This window comes from Portunus trituberculatus, chromosome 24 (assembly GCF_017591435.1).
Source record: "Portunus trituberculatus isolate SZX2019 chromosome 24, ASM1759143v1, whole genome shotgun sequence".
Classification (NCBI taxonomy): Eukaryota; Metazoa; Arthropoda; class Malacostraca; order Decapoda; family Portunidae; genus Portunus; species Portunus trituberculatus.
Genome location: NC_059278.1, coordinates 12,298,324 through 12,317,455, shown reverse-complemented (window position 1 = coordinate 12,317,455; position 19,132 = coordinate 12,298,324). Strand labels below are relative to the sequence as shown.

Below are 19,132 nucleotides of genomic sequence, written 5' to 3'. Positions count from 1 at the left end.
AAAATGGTAATTGTGAAAAACACGTAGCTGTTAAACCACTTAAACCACTGTCACTGTCAGGGCTTTTCACTGTCACTTTAGTGTCACGGCACTAGGGGGGGTGGATGCGGCACCATCTGTGGGCCGCCATTTTCACCTGCTTGGTGGACATGGTCCTGGGATCCACCACAGAGGTGAAGGTGTTCCACAGTGTTGCTGTGGCGCAAGTGAAGGAGCGCTGGGACCTCACAGTGCTGGTCCTTGGGACTTCCAGGAGGTCATTAGTCACTACCGCTCTCGTAGTGCGCTGAGACCTCCGCCATGGGACCCGAAGTGCTGCGAGGTGTGGTGTGTGCAGCAACTGTGCCTTGTGTAGCACTGTCAGGGCACCAACTCTCCTGCGGTGCTCGAGACTGTCTAGCAGCCTTGGGGAGCATCGCTGCTGCTGCTGCGGTTGCTGCTGCTGCTGCTGCTGTTGTTGCTGCTGCTGGTGATGATGATGGTGGTGGCGCCCCTGTTGATGTTGTTGTTGTTGCTGCTGCTGAGGCTGTTGTTGCTGCCCACGCCGTTGCCGCTGCCAGCTGCTGGCACCTTGTATTAAGCGTTCTGCCCGCCTTTGTACTTTGTCCAGCAGGGAGAGGTGGGACTGGGCGCTGCTCATCCATGTGAGGGGACAGTACTCCATGATGGGCCTCACCTGGGCCTTGTAGAGCTTCAGGAGGCCGTCAGCGTTGAGGAAGTGCTGGACTCGCCGCAGCAATGTCACCCTCAAGGAGGCCTTGCGTGCCACACCCTACAGATGGCGTGCGAAGCTGAGTTGGGAGTCAACCTCCACCCCCAGGATGCTGACGGAGTCCTGTAAGGCGAGGATGTCGTCACCAAACTTCAGCTTCCCCTCCAGTCGCCTAGCGTCCTCCCTTGAACGTGATATCACCATGGCTTGGGTCTTCTCGGCAGCAGACTTGACTTGCCACCGACGTCCCCAGGCCAGGATGTCACCAAGTTGTCTGTTGGTGGCATTAATCACGTCCTCTGCCTCGTCCCTCGTGAAGCTGCGAGACAGGGTACAGTCATCAGCATAGGCAGAGGCTAGGGGGAGGCTGTGGATAAGGTCGTTAAAGTATATGTTCCACAGAATGGGGCCTAGGACTGACCCCTGTGGAACTGATGCTCCCACTGGGTACGCAGCTGACTCGCACCCGTTGACCACGACCTTCAGACTCCGGCCAGTTAGATAGCCCGAGAACAAGTCTAGCAGCTGTCCCTCGATGCCGAGTTGTTCGAGCTTGGCCAGGAGCCCTCCGTGCCATACACAGTCAAAAGCCCCGGCGATGTCGGGAGCAATGACAAGGGAGGGGCTACTAGAGTCCAGAGAAATGTGCCAGGTCTCGGCGAAGAGAAGAAGTAGGTCTGAGGCGGAGCGCCCCTTCCTGAAGCCGAATTGTCTTGGGGACAGGAGGTGGTGCTCTTCCAAGTGGCAGGTCAGTTGCTCAGCTATGATTCTTTCCAGAATCTTCCTGGCAACTGACAGAAGAGAGATGGGTCGGTAGTTGGTAGGGTTCGCCTTCTCTTTCTTCTTGTGGACTGGTGTGACACGGGCCTCTTTCCACATGCTCGGCCAGGTGCCGGTGCGTAGGCACTGCTGGAAGATGTGGGTGAAGGGTCTGGAGAGCTCCATTGCACAGTGCTTGAGAAGGTGGGGGCTTACTCCGTCTGGCCCTAGTGCCTTCTTGACGCACACAGAGCCGAGGAGTTTGGCCACCTCGTCCTCAGTAATGACAATGCTGTCCAGGCTCAGGTTGCCCAGACGCACGAGATGAGGAGGCTGCCATTCTGGCTCCATGGCGGTCATCTTCTTGCTGAAGTGCACTGCCAGGAGGTCAGTTTTTTCTTGATTATCTACTGCCCAGTCACCATCTGTTGTTTTGAGGGTTGGGATCCTCTCCTGGGTTGTGGTACCTTGCCGATCCTTTACTAGAGACCACCATTGTTTGGGGTCGACTTGGTTGGTGGACAGCTTCCTCTTGAGGTCAGATTCCCACCTGTTTCTGGCCCAAGCTGCAGTCCTCGTCATGGCCCTACAGGCTGCTCGGTGCAGGGACTTGTTATGTTGGGAGGGGTGGCGTTTGTAGCGCGTCCAAGTCCTGTATTTCTTTACTGCTGCAAGGCGACATCTGTAGCCGAACCATGGTTGGTCCCGAGGGTCGGCAGTGTAGGTTCTCTGAGGGACGTGTCGAGACTGGGCATTGAAGAGGATGGTGGTGATGGCTGACACGTTGTGGTCCACATCCCCGTTGAGGGCGGCGTCCCAGTCAGTGCCAGCAAGTTCCTGCTTGAAAGCTGGCCAGTTTTCACGCTTCCACAGCCAGATGACGCGCCTGCTGTCTTCCTCGAGGAAAGGGTTGAGACCAACTTGTGTGAGGACAGCATTGTAATCAGAGCTCCCTATTCTGTGCAGCTGGAGGCATTGCACAGTGTTGCCAGGCAGGTCTGTCAAGACAGGATCTAGGGAGCCACCTCTTATTTGTGTGGGGAAGGTGACATGGTTGGTGAATCCATGTACCACTTTCAGCTCCACATAGGCCCTGTTTACTAAGTGTTGGTTCAGGTCACCCAGGATTATGATGTTCTGGCAGTCGTGGGTGGCCATCAGGGTGTCCAGCTGGTCCGTCAGGTACGTCAGAGTGGCGCTGCCAAGCCACTGTGGGCGGTAGAGGGCGCAAATCAAGACAACGCTTTTATCAGCAAGGAGAAGGCGAAAAAAACAGTGCTTCCATATCCTCGGGGGCTGGGACAGGGAGAAACTGTATTTGCAGGCCTTCCCGGTAGCACATGGCAACTCCTCCACCCTGCCTGGTGGTGCGATTCCGACGAGACCAGTGGCAGTAGCCCTGGATCCTGTCACAGGTCGTCACACACTCGTCCGTCAGGAATGTCTCGACGACGACAACAATTTCAGCTGCGTTCTTGAGGACCGCGTGAGTGAGCTCTCCCACGTTGGTCCTGAAGCCCCGAACATTGGCTGACAGGATCCTAAGATTACTGGGAGCCATTTCTCGCTAGTTTTAGTCTTTCTTTCTTTCTTTCTTTCTTTCTTTCTTTCTTTCTCTTCACGTAAATATGTTATCTAATATATATTTTTTTCTATTTTGGTGTTTGATTTCTACAAATAGTATTTTTATAGTTGGTCCATATAGTTGTTGTTGTTGCTGTTGTTGTTGTTGTTGTTGTTGTGGGTGTTGTTTTTATTGTTATTATTATTTTGTTGTTGTTATTGTTGTCAGAAGTAGTAGTAGTAGTAGTAGTAGTAGTAGTAGTAGTAGTAGTAGAGAGAGAGAGAGAGAGAGAGAGAGAGAGAGAGAGAGAGAGAGAGAGAGAGAGAAAACTATCGTCATCGTCCTCAATGTTGGTGCCCTTGTTGTTGTTGTTGTTGTTGTTGTTGTTATTGATATTGTGATTCTTATTGTTACTGTTGTTATTGTTACTGATGTTGCTGTTGTAGTTCTTGTTGTTGTTGTTGTTGCTGCTGTTGTTTCCGCTATCAACACATTAGCAACAAATAAGCCGCTCAATGCTAGTGTTTTGTTTATCCGGCGGCTCTGTGGTGACGTCACGCTTTGGGTCAACAGTGATTGGTGGTTCTGGGCCGAGTCAACACTTTGGCCAGCCAATAGGGACTCAGGAGGCAATAATCACCCTTAAGAGCAAGGAAGAATACCACAAAATACTCGCTCTCTTTTTTGATATTCTTTTTCTTCTCTTATTTTCTTCTCTTTATGCTTAGTCAACTTTTTTTATTTTTCTTATGTTTTCTCTATCTTATCTTTATCCTTTTCTTATTCCTGTATTCCTTTCCTATTTTTGGTTATCTTCCTTTTCTCTCCTTTTTTGTTTTCTATTTTTCCCTTTTTTTCTTTTTTTTTTTTCATATCTTTTCTCCCTTTTTATTTATTCTTTATTTTTTCTATTTTATTCCTTTGTTCCTTTCCTTTTTTCTTGTCTTCCTTTTCTCTCCTTTCCTGTTTCCTCTTCTTTCCTTTTCATTTTCCTATTTTGCATATATATTCTCCTTTTTATTTTTGTTTTCTCCTTTTTTTTATTCTATTTTGTGGTTCTTTTCCTATTTTTCTTGTCTTCCTTTTCTCTCCTTTTTGTTTTCTTCTTCTTTCTTTTCTATTTTTTCATATCTTTCTTTTCTCCCATTTTTCTATTTTTCTCTTCCCTTTTTCTTCTCCTATTATTTTTCTCTTTCCTTCTTTTCTCTATTTTTTCTATCCTTACCTTGTTTTTTTTTCAATTATTTTATTTTTTCTCTATCCTAATATTCTCCATTTTGTTTTTTCTATTCTTTCGTTATTCTTTTATTTTTATTATCCTTTTTTCCTTTTCTTATTATTTCTCTTTTCTTTTCTTCCTTTTCTCCTCATTTTACAATTTTCTTTATTATTTTTTTTTATTCTTTCCCTTTTTCCTGTCTTCTCTACTCCTCCCTTATTCTCTCCTTATTTTTGTTTTTTCTTACTTTTATCCTCTTTTCCATTTTTCCCTGATTATTTTTCTTTCCTTTTCTCTCTCTTTCTTCACCTTTCCTTTTTTTCTCATTGTCTCTTTTTCCTCAATTTTCCTTCGTTTATCGGTCTTTTCTTCCCGTTTCCTTCAACTTTTTCTTTCTTTCTGTTCTCCTTATTAAATCTTATTTCTTTTCCTTCTTTCCTCTACTTTTATTCCCCTTGTCTGCCCTTTATTCTCATTTCAGTCTTTCTTCTACTTCTCTTTTCGTCTTTTCTTTGTCTCTTTACTTTTGTTTACTCTTCCCCTATTCCCTTTTCCTTTTTTCCTTCTTTTCCTTCGTCTTTCCTACCAGTATATTTTCTCTTTAGCCTTTTATTTGCTTACTCTTCTCATGTTCTCCTGTCTTCCTCTTTCCCTTCTCTTATGAGTCTTCCTTTTCTCCACCTCCTTCTCTTGGCTCTTCTCTTTTCCTCCTTTCCTCCTTTTTTCTTCATCTTTCTTACATATATTTTTTTAATTTTTCCTTTCCTTTGCTCACTCTTCTCTTAATCTCCAGTCTTCCTCCTCTTCTCTTATGAGTCTTCCTCTCCTTTCTCCTTTCCTCTATTCTCTATTCCTCCTTTTCTCGTCTTTCCTTCGTCTTTCCTACCTATGATTTGATTTTTTCCTTTCCTTTGCCTTTCTTTTTCCTTTCCCTCTTCTTATTCTTATGAGTCATCCTTTTCTTCTCCCACCCTCTCTTTTCTCTTCCTCTTCTTCCTCCCCTCTTCTTTTCTTCGTCTTTCTACCTTACTCTCTTGTCTTTCTCTCTTCCTCCTCTAATCAGCATTCCTTTTTTCTACTCCCTTTTCCTTTCTTTTCCTCTCCTCTCCTTTCCCCTCCTCTCCCCTCCTCTCCTCTCCTCTCCTCTCCTCTCCTCTCCTCTCCTCTCCTCTCCTCTCCTCTCCTCTCCTCTCCCAACCTCTCAACGACACATCACTGCTAAGGATAAAAGTAATTCCAGTAGTAAAGACTTCATTTTATTTTTTTTTAATTTAGGGAAGAGGACCAGCTAAGGGCAAAAAAAAAAAAAGAAAAGATAAAAAAAATGCCCGCTTGAGTGCTGGCTTTCTAAAATGAGGAAAAGCGTCACCAAAATTAGAGCAAATGCCTCGATACCTCCCTCGTAAAAGAAGACAAGTCGTATAGGAAGTCGGAAATACAGATGCAGTGAGGGTTCAGAGTTTACCAGTGAAAGTTATGAATGATTGAGAATACTGGTTAATTCTTGCGTTAGGGAGTTGGACATAATAGGGATGAGAGGAAGAAAAATGCCTTGTGCAGCGAGTCCGCAGGAGGAGGGGAGGCATGCAGTTAGCAAGATCAGTAGAACAGTTACTATGAAAATAGCGATAAAAAATAAAGAGATGCAACATTTCGGCAGTAAGAAAGAGGCTGATGACATTTAGTCAGAGGAGGGCGGTTGATGAGACGAAAAGCTTTTGATTCCATCCTGTGTGACTGGAACTCCCCCAAAACATGCGAAGAGTACTCCATGCAGGGGCGGATAAGGCCCTTGTACAGAGTAAACAGTTGAAGGGGCGAGAAAAACTGGCGGAGACGACTCAGAACGCCTAACTTCATAGAAGCTGTTTTAGTAAGAGATGAAATGTGAAGTTTCCAGTTAACATTATGAATAAAGGACAGACCGAGAATATTCAGTGTGGAAGAGGGAGACAGTCGAGTGTCATTGAAGAAGAGGGGATAGTTGTCTGGAAGGTTGTATCGAGTTGATAGATGGAGGAATTGAGTGTTTGAGGCATTGAAAACTACTAGATTTTCTCTGCCCCAATCGGAAATCTTGTAAGATCGGAAGTCGGGCGTTCTGTAGCGTCCCTGCGTGATCTGTTGACTTCCTGAAGGGTTGGTCGTCTCTGAAAGGACGTGGAAAAATGTAGGTGGTATCATCAGCGTAGGAGTGGATAGGGCAAGAAGTTTGGTTAAGAAGGTCATTAATGAATAATAAAAAGAGAGTGGGTGACACGACAGAACCCTGAGGAACACCACTATTAATAGATTTGGAAGAACAGTGGCCGTCTACTACAGCAGCAATAGAACGGTCGGAAAGGAAACTTGAGATAAAGTTGCAGAGAGAAGGATAGAAGCCGTAGGAGGGCAGTTTTGAAATCAAAGCTTTATGCCAGACTCTATCAAAAGCTTTTGATATGTCTAACGCTACAGCAAAAGTTTCACCGAAATCTCTAAAAGAGGATGACCAAGACTCAGTAAGGAAAGCCAGATCACCAGTAGAGCGACCTTGACGGAAGCCATACTGGCGATCAGACAGAAGATTGTGAAGTGACAGATGTTTGAGAATCTTCCTATTCAGGATAGATTCAAAAACTTTAGACAAGCAAGAGATTAAAGCTATAGGACGGTAGTTTGAGGGATTAGAACGGTCACCCTTTTTAGGAACAGGCTGAATGTAGGCAAACTTCCAACAAGAAGGAAAGGTAGAAGTCGATAGACAAAGTTGAAAGAGTTTGGCCAGGCAAGGTGCAAGCACGGAAGCATAATTTTTGAAAACAATAGGAGGGACCCCATCAGGACCGTAAGCCTTCCGAGGGCTTAGGGCAACGAGGGCATGGAAAACATCATTACGAAGAATTTTAATTGTAGTCATGAAATAGTCAGAGGGAGGAGGAGAGGGAGGGACAAGCCCAGAATCATCCAAGGTGGAGTTGTGAGCAAAGGTTTGAGAGAAGAGTTCAGCTTTAAAGACAGAAGAGATGGCAGTGGTGCCATCAGGATGAAATAAAGGAGGAAAGATGAAGAAGTGAAGTTATTGGAGATGTTTTTGGCTAGATGCCAGAAGTCATGAGGGGAGTTTGAGTTTGAAAGATTTTGACATTTCCTATTTATGAAAGAGTGTTTGGCAAATTGAAGAATAAACTTGGCATGATTCCGGGCACAAATATAAAGTGCATGAGATTCAGGAGATGGAAGGCTCAAGTAGCTTTTGTGGGCAACCTCTCTTATCATGTATAGCACGAGAACAGGCTGAGTTAAACCAAGGTTTAGAAGGTTTAGGTTAAGAAAAAGAATGAGGAATGGCTTGACAACTCCACTTAGTAACATCCATTGAACATAAATACTTGTGAATTACGAAGAAAGTACCGTGTGATGGAGAGAAAATTACCGCACGGGTAATTACTGTTATTTTATCGCGATGAACTTGATGATACAGAAAAAAAATAATGGTTGCCACATATGACGGAAGGTGGATGAGATGAAATTATGGTTATGAGAGAGAAATGGTTGAGGTTATCACTGCTCGTTTTGGCAAGTGTGTCAGAGGGTGGGTTTGCTGGTGAATGAGTGAGAGTGAATGAGATAAAGAGTGAGTGAGTGAAAGAGATAGCGAGTGAGAGAGTAAGAAAAATGAGTGAGTGAGAGTGGGTGAGTTAGTGTGTGAGTGAATGAAAGAGTGAGTGAGTGAGAGATAGCGAGTGAAAGTAAGAAAAATGATTGAGTCAGAGTGAATGAGTTAGTGAGTGAGTGAATGAGTGAGTTAGTGAAAAAGATAGCGAGTGACAGAGTAAGAAAAATGAATGAGAGTGAGTGAGTGAGTGAGTGAATGAAAGAGTGAGTGACAGAGATAGCGAGTGAGAGAGTAAGAAAAATTAATGAGTGAGTGAGAGAGATTGAGTGAATGAGGGAGTGTGTAATTTAGAAGGTAAGAAAAACACGAAGCAGGAAATGGAAGCAAGCAATTCCCGACGTCGGATATTCTTGGTTGCCATTGATCGCTGGCTGTTTTAATACGCGACTCGGTATACAGCCAGCCAGCTCGCAAGAGACACACATTCTAAAATTCATATCATAATAAATCTTGAGGTATTGAGTCTTTGTACTGCAAAACATTAATTCAAAGTGTTTATCCTAACATTATCCATATGATCTGGTAATACACACTCAACAAAACTGTTATCATAAGCTTAATACTCACAGTCGCGGTTTCAATGCTCTCGCATTTTTTACTAGTCTCAACTACATATTTGGTTTGAAACATTTTTTCATATAGTTCAACAGAGAGCACTGTTTCTCCTCTAAATATTACAAAGGAATATATTCTGTAATAATCTTGGTAGAGCAACATTTTTGCGGCCGAAGGCATATCAAACCGAAAAGACTAACTGAACTCGGGAACACCGAGTCCTCTCAAAACACCAAAACAACCCGCGGCCCGCGGTTGTTTGGAAGCTCGTGTGGAGTAGGGTGACCAGACGTCCCCGGTTTCCGGGGACAGTCCCCGATTTCAGTGACCTGTCCCCGGCTACTGCTGTCCCCGGTTTTCTGTAACTGAAAGATCACTTGATGCGTTAAAAAACTACTCCTTTTGATTATGATAATTATGTCCTTTTATCATTACTCTTTTAGAATGTCAAGAATAAGGAGAAGGCCTTAGTTTCCGTGAAGACGGTGAAGTGTATAGCGGACACATTTTAACAGCTAATGGGTGTTCATGATCTCAGATATTTCATCAGGTAGAGATTTTTTTCTTTGCAACTTGGGTAAATAAGGCGAGAGAAACTTTTGATTGCTGGTTTAGAAATGGTACGGATAGTGTCCCCGTTTTAGTTTTTCCAGTGCAAAAACACTACATGTTTTACCTCCTGAACTGAAAATGTCCCCGGAATTTGTCTCAGAAATCTGGTCACCCTAGTGTGGAGTGTTCTTAGAGCTGGAACAGAATGCCGGTTTATACATGTGCTGTAGCTGACTGCAATTCTATATCAAAAAAGAAAAACCAAGGCGTGAAAGGATGGACTGTGTTTCCCAGGAAGAAAGACGCGGCTCGAAGATGATTATGGGAGACACGATGTAAACGAGGCCCGACGTGGAGAGCTACCAAGGACCATGCTATCTGCTCAAAGCACTTCATAGATTGGTGCAAAGGACCGTCAGCATCGCATCCAGACCCTGAACTGTTTGCCTATAACCGGTGGGGAGCAGATAGAAACCTGCTTGATGTTGTTTACATACGGAACGGACAATCTTTCACTGAACCAATGAAATGTGCTTGCTTACTGAAAATAATGTAATTCACTCAAGGTGATGAAGTGTCCCAAAACTGAGACCATGAACCAAGCATTTTTGGCTCGTTTTGCCATATTACGTTCTCTATGCTAGGTGAAGCTGATTAGAGATGTTCCTAATAATTAATTACTTAGTTTGATAGCACATATATGACGTAAATTTTTTTTTTCCAACATACCGAGTTGAATGTGCTAAATTAAGTTATCTAGCGAATCTGGCAGCTTTTCAGCACTTTCCGACGTCGGGAATTAAAGATGAAATAAAAAAAAAATAAGAAAAAGAAAACAAAGGAATAAAGAGAAGAAAGACAGAAAATTTGAAATGTAGAAAGAATAAGGGGAGAAGAGAAAAAAAAAGAAAATAAAAGAAATATGAAGGGAGAATTAATAGAGAAAAGGAAAAGAATATAAGAAATAAAACAAAAGAAAACAGTGGGGAGAAAGCAAGGCAAGAAAGGAAGGAAAAGGAGAAAAAATGAAAAATAGAAAGGATGAATAAGAGAAAATAGCAAAAGAAAAATTTAGAGAGAAAAAAATAGAATAAGGCAAAACAAAGAAGGAAGAGGGACAAAATAAGAAATAGAAAGGGAGAAGAAAAGAGAAAATATTAATTTATTAATTTATTTTTACTGTTTTGCTTTGATGTTCATGATATATTCTGTTTATTCATTTTTTTTTTATTTTCATGTTTATATATTCATCAATTTTTATGAACTTCATTCATTCTCCACATGATTTTCTTATTTTACTTTATTTAAGTCATCTATTTACTATTTTCTATTTCATGCTGGTCGTAGAATGTTTCAAGATTGTCAATTTGCCATTTTTATGTGTGTATGTTCTTAATACATCGGTCTATTATTCTATTTATTAATTTGTATGTTTATTTGTTCGTTTTAATTCATTCATTTGTTTGTTGTGCCTTTCATTAGACAGTTATCAGATATTTGTTTGTCAGATTAGTCCTCTCACTCCTCACGCATTTGTTCATTTATTCAACCAACTATTCATCTATATGTTTCTTTTATCCATTATCTAATCAGGTAAGTAACCGCCTGACCCCATCACGATGAACTAATATTATGAACCATATAACTTTTTTTTTTTTACTATCTAATAATCTGCATAAAACATGCATTAATATTCCAATCTGTATAGTGATGCAATCAGTGCCATTAATCCTGTATTGAACGTCACTACCTGTATGTGGGTCAGGCTGCTCTTCTTTATGTCTTCATTGTTGTTGTTGTTGTTGTTGTTGTTGTTGTTGTTGTACTGAAATCTTATGTTATGTTGATTTTTTTTATTGTTGTTGCTTTCATTCATTATGACTGTTCTTGATGTCTCCGTGTCGTCATTGTTGTTGTTTTGCTGATGCCTGTCATGATATGTTGATTTTTTTCATTGCTTTCATTCATTACTGCTGTTTGATGTCTCCATGTTGTTGTTGTTGTTGTTATGATTGAATAAGGATCTTGTTACATTGATTATTGTCGATATTCTTTTGTTTATGACTGTAATTCTTATGTTGTTGTTAATACTACTGCTGTTGTTGTTGTTATTGTTCTGGTGCATAATCCGGACCACGCTACAGTCATTAATCACCGTCGCTTCGCTGTACACTCTCACTCTCACTCAACAGTCCAGTAACGTCTCACACTCATTTCCTCTGCCTTTCACACTTCCCTTCCTTCAACCAGGCGTCCTCTACTCTACTGACGCCTTACGGTTCAGATACGTTTCGTTTCCGTACGCACGAAGATAACTTAACACAGATAACTTAACACAGATGACTTAACGAGGAAGTGACTTAACGTGAATGAGATAACTAACGAGGAGGAAATGACAAGCGGAGATGACAACGCAAATGACTTAAAGCGATTGAGATGACTTAACGCGGAGATAATGTAACGCTGACATGACTTAAACGCAGGACTTAACGTGTTGGAGATGACTTGCCGTGGTAGAGATCAGATAAATTAACGCAGATGACTTAACGTGTAGGAGATGACTTAACGCAGATGACTTAACGCGTAGATGACTTAACGCAGATGACTTAGCGAGGAACAAATGACAAAACGCGAAAGGATTAACTTAACACGGGGGAAATCAGAAGTTTTAACGGAAGACTTAACGCCGACGACTTAACGGAGACGACTTAACAAGGAGGAGATCATATGACTTAACGCTACGAAACAAACAAACAAACAAACAAACAAAGTAATTGCAAAAGGCTACTCCACTTCATACTCGTATCACGATTCTACTTTTGTTTACTACCTTCATATTGTTTTTCAAAATGAGTGTGGAGAAAAGAGACCTGAACACACAGAAAGTAACAGAGAAAGTTTATATTTATACGCTTCATGTGGTGTGGACTTGTGGCTACAGTAGGAGAAAATGATGGGGTAATGGCGTCGTGGAGAAGCCAGATGAAAGGAAGAACTAGAAGACAAGCTCGGGTGGAGAGATGGAATTCAGACAGATATGAGACAATTGGACTTGAAGGAAGAGGATACACGGGACAAGAGATACTGACGAAAGCATACAGTAACACCCCATACTAATAGGAATTGACAGCACAAAGATGATGAGGAAGAAAAGAGGAAACCACTTCAATTCAAGACTACTTCTTTGTGTACCAACTCAAGAAATGATAAGCAGAGATAAATAAGATAAAGACGAACACGCCACTTAAAATCAAGACTACACATGTTTGCTTACCAACTTGATATACGATAAACAAGGACAAAGAAAAAGATAAAGAAGATGACACTTCAAATCAAGATGTAGCTGTTTATTTAGCGTTGGATGTTGCTTTTTACACATCGTGTTCACCAGACCACACTTGTAAATAATCATTAGAGTACGAACATATTTTGTGAACTTTTACAGATGCTCCAACAAGGAGTAAAATGTTGAAAATGTGTGTGTGTGTGTGTGTGTGTGTGTGTGTGTGTGTGTGTGTGTGTGTGTGTGTGTGTGTGTGTGTGTGTGTAATTCACTTCACTTCGGTCGCCTGCTGGTCACCCAGCCAGTCTTCCCCGTTACAGAGCGAGCTCACAGCTCATAGACCGATCTTCGGGTAGGACTGAGACCACAACACACTCCACACACAGGGAAAGCGAGGCCACAACCCCTCGAGTTACATCCCCTACCTATTTACTACTGTTAGGTGAACAGGGGCCACACATTAAGAGGCTTGCCCATTTGCCTCGCCGCCTCCGGGACTCGAACCCGGACCCTCTCGAGTGTGAGTCGAGCGTGCTAACCACTACACTACGCGGTGTGTAATTCACCTCGGTGTAATTCACCTCGGTCGTCTGCTGGTCACCCAGTCAGTCTTCCCCATTACGGAGCGAGCTCAGAGCTCATAGACCGATCTTCGGGTTGGACTGAGACCACAACACACTCCACACACCGGGAAAGCGAGGCCACAACCCCTCGAGTTACATTCCGTACCTATTTACTGCTAGGTGAATAGGGGCCACACATTAAGAGGCTTGCCCATTTGCCTCGCCGCGCCGAGATTCGAACCTGGCCCTCTCGATTGTTAGTCGAGCGTGCTAACCACTACACTACGCGGTGTGTGTGTGTGTGTGTGTGTGTGTGTGTGTGTGTGTGTGTGTGTGTGTTTCACTGTTTGATCTACTGCAGTCTCTGACGAGACAGCCAGACGTTACCCTACGGAACGAGCTCAGAGCTCATTATTTCCGATCTTCGGATAGGCCTGAGACCAGACACACACCACACACCGGGACAACAATGTTACAACTCCTCGATTTACATCCCGTACCTACTCACTGCTAGGTGAACAGGGGCTACACGTGAAAGGAGACACACCCAAATATCTCCACCCGGCCGGGGAATCGAATCCTGGTTCTTTGGCTTGTGAAGCCAGCGCTCTAACCACTGAGCTACCGTGTGTGTGTGTGTGTGTGTGTGTGTGTGTGTGTGTGTGTGTGTGTGTGTTTCATTAGTAAAGAGTGAAACCATTTCATGATTCAACGTTCAGAGAGAGAGAGAGAGAGAGAGAGAGAGAGAGAGAGAGAGAGAGAGAGAGAGAGAATCATACCCTCTGCCATTACTGAGATCTACTGGGATCGTACTCTGAACTTTTACCAGACTACTTTGATAAACTTGCGGCGACTCGTAGCGTTCCCAGAGACACACAAGACCACCTTTCCTAACTTTGTTCCCCGTAGAGACTCAACTTTATAGACAATCGCACTAATCTTCCTCACCTTTGCTGTCTAGTACACTGATCCTTAACCCTTTAATTGTGATACCCAACTGTTCACAACACTAAGTGGACACTAAAGGGTTTTCTCCAGACTCTTGCAGGAATGAAAGGAAGAATTAAAAGCCTTGGCCCTTATAATATTCATGGGAAGCTGAAAAGGCCCTTATAATATTCATGGGAAGCTGTAAAAGAAAGTCAAATATTTCATTCGTTTGACTAAGGACTAAAAGAGTGTTGTAATGTATGGACCAAATTATCTTAGCTAGCTGTAGAAGAGAGGGAATACTTAAGTCGTTCGTGAGTAAGGACTTAAAGAGTGTTGTAATGTGTGTTACCATTTCATGTTCTTAGGTAGCTGTAGAAGAAAGTAAAATATCTCAGTGGTTTGTGAGTATTTTGAGTTAGTTGTAGAAGAAAGAGAAGCACCTCAGTGGTTTGTGACTAGAACTAAAAGTGTTGTTGTGTCTGGCCCATATTCTTAGGTAGGTGTATAAGAACGGGAAATACTGCATTGGTTTATGACTAAGTGTCATGTGCTTATTAACAGTTGAATCCACAAACCCCCGTGAGACATTCTTTCATATATTTCCATCTCTAGAAAATATATAGTTCATGTGAAGATTCCACATAGTGCCTTACCAAACTACTTCGCAGTATCCTTCGGTAGTTTTATGTTACTTTTGTGTCCCTTCAGTACCTCCTTTCCTCTCGCACATCTGTTATTTCTTAATAAGTGGGCATAATTTTTCCTGATGCCAGGGATTCATTGCATTTATTTTTTCACGTAAGAGGGAAAATCTGACCTAGGGCAACAAAAACTATCGAATAGAAAGACCCACTGAGATACCAATCCACCGAACAAGATAAAGAGAATTAGAGAAAAGAATGCGATAAATGTCTCGAAAGTGTTAAATAATCCTGTAGGAAACATGAAAGGATGAAACCAAGAATATATCATCTATTATTGTGTGTCCGGGTGTCCATGTAAGTAATTATCTAAAGTGATATGAATTGTACCAAGGAACGATAAGAAAATATATGAAGATTTCGTTATCAGAACATTTAGAAGCCTTGATACTCTTAACCCCTTCAGTACGGGAACACAATTTTACCTTAAGATTTGTGTACGTACGATTTGACCATTTTATTTACATTAGGAAGGGCATATGGAGGTCAGAAGATTAATGGCAACAGGCTTCACTATTTAAATCCCACACATGAGTTTCTGAAGCCGTATAAAATCACTAAATATTAAGCTGAAGATCATGGAAACGCGTCATGGTTGGTACTCAAGAGGTTAAGTGTTACCAGACGAGATAATTCGATAACCTTAAATCAGTGTTTCCCAACCTTTTCGCAGCGATTACCCAAAAATACAATTTCACAATCATCCATTACCCCAATGAACAAATACTCGTAATATAGGAAAAAAAGTAACTCTATTTCATACTTCAAAAACAGACAAAATAGAAACTATGCAACACAATAATGCAAATCTATAATACGAAAAGAAGTAATTTTAGTTCATACATAGAAAGCAGAAAAAATTAATAGAAATCTTCATTGAAATTATATGAAAATGTAAACTGATTGCCTCATCCCATGCCAAACATCCATTACCCCAAAAATATGGGGTCATTACCCCACTGGGGTAATTTACCCCTAGGTTGGGAACCACTGCCTTAAATGAAAAGTGAGAAAGAGACGAGAAAACTGAAGAAAATCAAAATAAAGAACGAGAAGAACAGGAGGAATAGGAAAAAAGGGAAGAAAAGATAAGGAATATAGAACCATCCATGAACTCTACCAAACGACGATCAGAAATATGAGTGTTGAATTATTGGAACCCTTAAAAGCCTTCTTAGTAGACTGTACACGTTGCCATCCAATAACCTTACGTAATATTGAACCATCGTGTTACTGTGGCAGCGGCCCGGGCATGCGCAGTACAAAGGTATGTCTGAGGGTGAGCTGTATGGGAGGTGATGTATGGGGACAGATGAGACCTGTTAAAGAAAATGGGGAAATGGGTGTTCAGGTATGTGCTGCTTATTTTGTACGGGATCCAAGGTTACATGTGTGTGTGTGTGTGTGTGTGTGTGTGTGTGTGTGTGTGTGTCGGTGTCGGTGTTGGATAGTCTTCCACACACACACACACACACACACACACACACACACACACACACACACACACACACACACACACTTCTACTCCCTCACCCCAGAGAGAGAGAGAGAGAGAGAGAGAGAGAGAGAGAGAGAGAGAGAGAGAGAGAGAAATCTTAAACCCACCCACTCACATACCCCACAGTAAATTCTAAGGAAACGCTCTGGCCACCGCAGCCCAAATCCCTGCAGTTATATAGCACTCCCTTAAAAACCAGAGGAAATTCTTGCTGCGTCACTCATCCCCATACATAAGCGTCTCAGGTATTTACATATTGCCTTTACTCACGCGAGGCGGCTGAGTGAGGTCCAGAATATTGTTATTGTTACTGCCGAGTCTTTGGGGATTTGCAGAATGCGTCACTGTATTTCCCTCGTGTTATTGAGGAAGGGATGGAGGAAAAGAAGATGGAGGAGAAAGAGGAAGAGAAGGAGGAAGAGGAGGAGGAGGAGTAAGAGGAGTGGTGGAAGAGGAGGAGATGGAGGAGGAAGAGGAGAAGGAAGAACAGAAGGAGATGGAAAAGAGATGGAGGAAGAGGAGGAGATGGAGGAAGAGGAGGAGATGGAGTAAGAGGAGGAGATGGAGTAAGAGGAGATGGAGTAAGAGGAGGAGATGGAGGACGAGGAGGAGATGGAGGAAGAGAAGATGGAGATGGACAAGATAGAGAAAGAGAAAGAGGTGGAGGAAGAGGAAGAGATGGAGAAAAAGGATGAGATGGAGGAAGAGGAGGAGCATTAATACAGTATACAAATAGGAAAAGAAATATAAACAGAATTAGAGAAAAAGAAAGAAGAGAAATAAAAACAAAGAAAGCAGGAAGAGAAAGAGGGGGAAGACTGGAGGAAATCAAATTAATATACAAAAAAGAAAAGAATGAACAAGATTATAGAAAAGGGACAAAGAGGAATAAGATTAGAAAATAGAAGGAGGAAAATAAGGTGGAAGAAAAAGACGATGACTGAAAGAAGTAGAAGTAAATGATATACAAAAAGAAAAGGAAAGACAGAACGAAAGGACAAACAAGAAGACGAAGAAAGAAAAAATATGGAGCAAGAGGGGAAGGAAAACTGGACGAAGAAGTAAGTGATAAAGAACAAAAAGAAAGTTAGAACAGAAGAAACGACGAAGAGGAATAAAGAGAGAGAAAAAAAGAGAACCCAAGACCTCCACTCCCTCCCCGCGACCTTCACAGCGTGTTGAATTCTTACGTAAGATATAAAAAAAGAAATAGAGAGAAAAATAGTTACGTTTATTTACCTCATATTATTTGATTGGTATGTGATATTTCGTTCAAAACTCCACTAATCCGAAAGAGAAGTAATATGTTATGTAAATATTGTATTCTTATTTTTACATTGTTCTTTGTTCTCTCTAAAGATTTTGTCTGTCATTGTTCACTTTCCTTTCATTATTCAAGTTACACACTAAAGATAGAAGCATTATGTCATCGCTATTACTATTCATGTGTCCTTATTCATTGGTTCCCTTTAAAGTGACATGTTTCAAAGCTATCCTTAACCTTCCTTTCATTCATCCACGCAGAAACACAACAAAGAGAAGTATTTTACTATTCTTACTGTATCGGTTTCTTTGCTTTCCTTCACAGCCTTGGCATTCAAACCTCATCGCTCGCCAGCCTCCCTCCATTCATGAAAGCAAGTTAGCAGTATATTAACAACATATCCTTTTAGCAACACCTTCAGGAACACACCTCACCACACCTCGCTGGGCAGAATTCAAAGAAGCAACACACACACATGAGCAAAAATAACTCGCATACCCAACGCTTATTCCTCGGGTTAAATTTAGTCTCCCTGCCATGTGGCGCGCCCTACTCGTATGTATACGCCGAAGGAGGAGGAGGAGGAAAAGGAGAACTGTATCAGGAAGAGGAGAGAAAGAAGAAGATTGCCTAAGTTGTGCGTAGAGTAAGAAAGAGGAAGAGGAGGAAGAGTAGTAGTAGTAGTAGTAGTAGTAGTAGTAGTAGTAGGAGGAGGAGGAGGAGGAGGAGGAGGAGGAGGAGGAGGAGGAGGAGGAAAAGCACTATATCAGGAGGAGGAGGGAGGAATTATATCAGGAGGAGGAAAGGAGGAAATTTGAGTAACTTATGCGTGGAGTAAGGAGGAGTAGGAGGAGGAGGGGGAGGAAAAAAAGCACTACATCAGGAGGAAAAGGAGGAGAACTATATCAGGAAGAGACAAGGAAGAAAATTGCGTAACTTGTGTGTGGAGTAAGGATGAGAAGGAGGATGAGGAGTAGGACTATATTAGGAAGAGGAAAGAAAAAAAGGAAGATTGCACAAGTTGTGCATGGAATAAGGAGGAGGAGGAGGAGGAGGAGGAGGAGGAGGAGGAGGAGGAGGAGGAGGAGGAGGAGGAGGAGGAGGAGGCGGCGGCAAGGGGGGCGTATGATGTAAACCTTTCTCTTATAGTGTCTTGAAGGTTAAGGTTGCGAAAAATAGAACAAGCAATTAAGGCGTTAGTAAATAAGTTTGTTGAGGTGTGCGCTGCTCTAACGTTGTAGAAGTGTCAACGTTTCAGAGTATTTATTTCATTTTATTGTATTTGCTTTCTATTTATTTCATTTTATGCTTGTTTTTGTTCATTTTTGCAGTGTTTTGGTGTATATGTGTGTGTGTGTGTGTGTGTGTGTGTGTGTTCTCTCTCTCTCTCTCTCTCTCTCTCTCTCTCTCTCTCTCTCTCTCTCTCTCTCTCTCTCTCTCTCTCTCTCTCTCTCTCACTCAAGTATCAATATCACATTATCTTGTTCCTGAAGTAAATTTATGACCAGGAACACTTCATTCGGTCGTACTGTTGTTGTTATTGTTGTTCATTGCGGTGGTAGCCATACTTAGCTCATTATTTGTGTGTGTGTGTGTGTGTGTGTGTGTGTGTGTGTGTGTGTGTGTGTGTGTGTGTGTGTCTCTCTCTCTCTCTCTCTCTCTCTCTCTCTCTCTCTCTCTCTCTCTCTCTCTCTCTCTCTAAGTATCAATATCACATTATCTTGTCCCTGAAGTAAATTTATGACCAGGAACACTTCATTCGATCGTACTGTTGTTGTTATTGTTGTTATTATTAATTGCGGTGGTAGCCATACTTAGCTCATTATTTTTTTGTTCTTGTTCTCTGGACTCCGCGCGCGCGCGCGAGAGAG

The 19,132-nt window shown here is 42.3% G+C and overlaps 1 protein-coding gene, 1 long non-coding RNA gene and 1 other non-coding gene across 4 annotated transcripts in view; 1 reads left to right on the top strand and 2 right to left on the bottom strand.

The window, feature by feature from the left end:
- Nucleotides 1-19,132, top strand: part of LOC123508359 — a 140,094-nt gene that overhangs the window by 90,062 nt on the left and 30,900 nt on the right. The gene's annotated exons all lie outside the window — the stretch shown is intronic.
- The window catches only part of LOC123508356 (sodium- and chloride-dependent glycine transporter 1-like), a 146,805-nt gene that overhangs the window by 114,815 nt on the left and 12,858 nt on the right, over nucleotides 1-19,132 (bottom strand). The gene's annotated exons all lie outside the window — the stretch shown is intronic.
- On the bottom strand, nucleotides 13,086-13,157 carry Trnav-aac. Its single transcript has one exon. It is a non-coding gene; the product is annotated as a tRNA-Val (tRNA).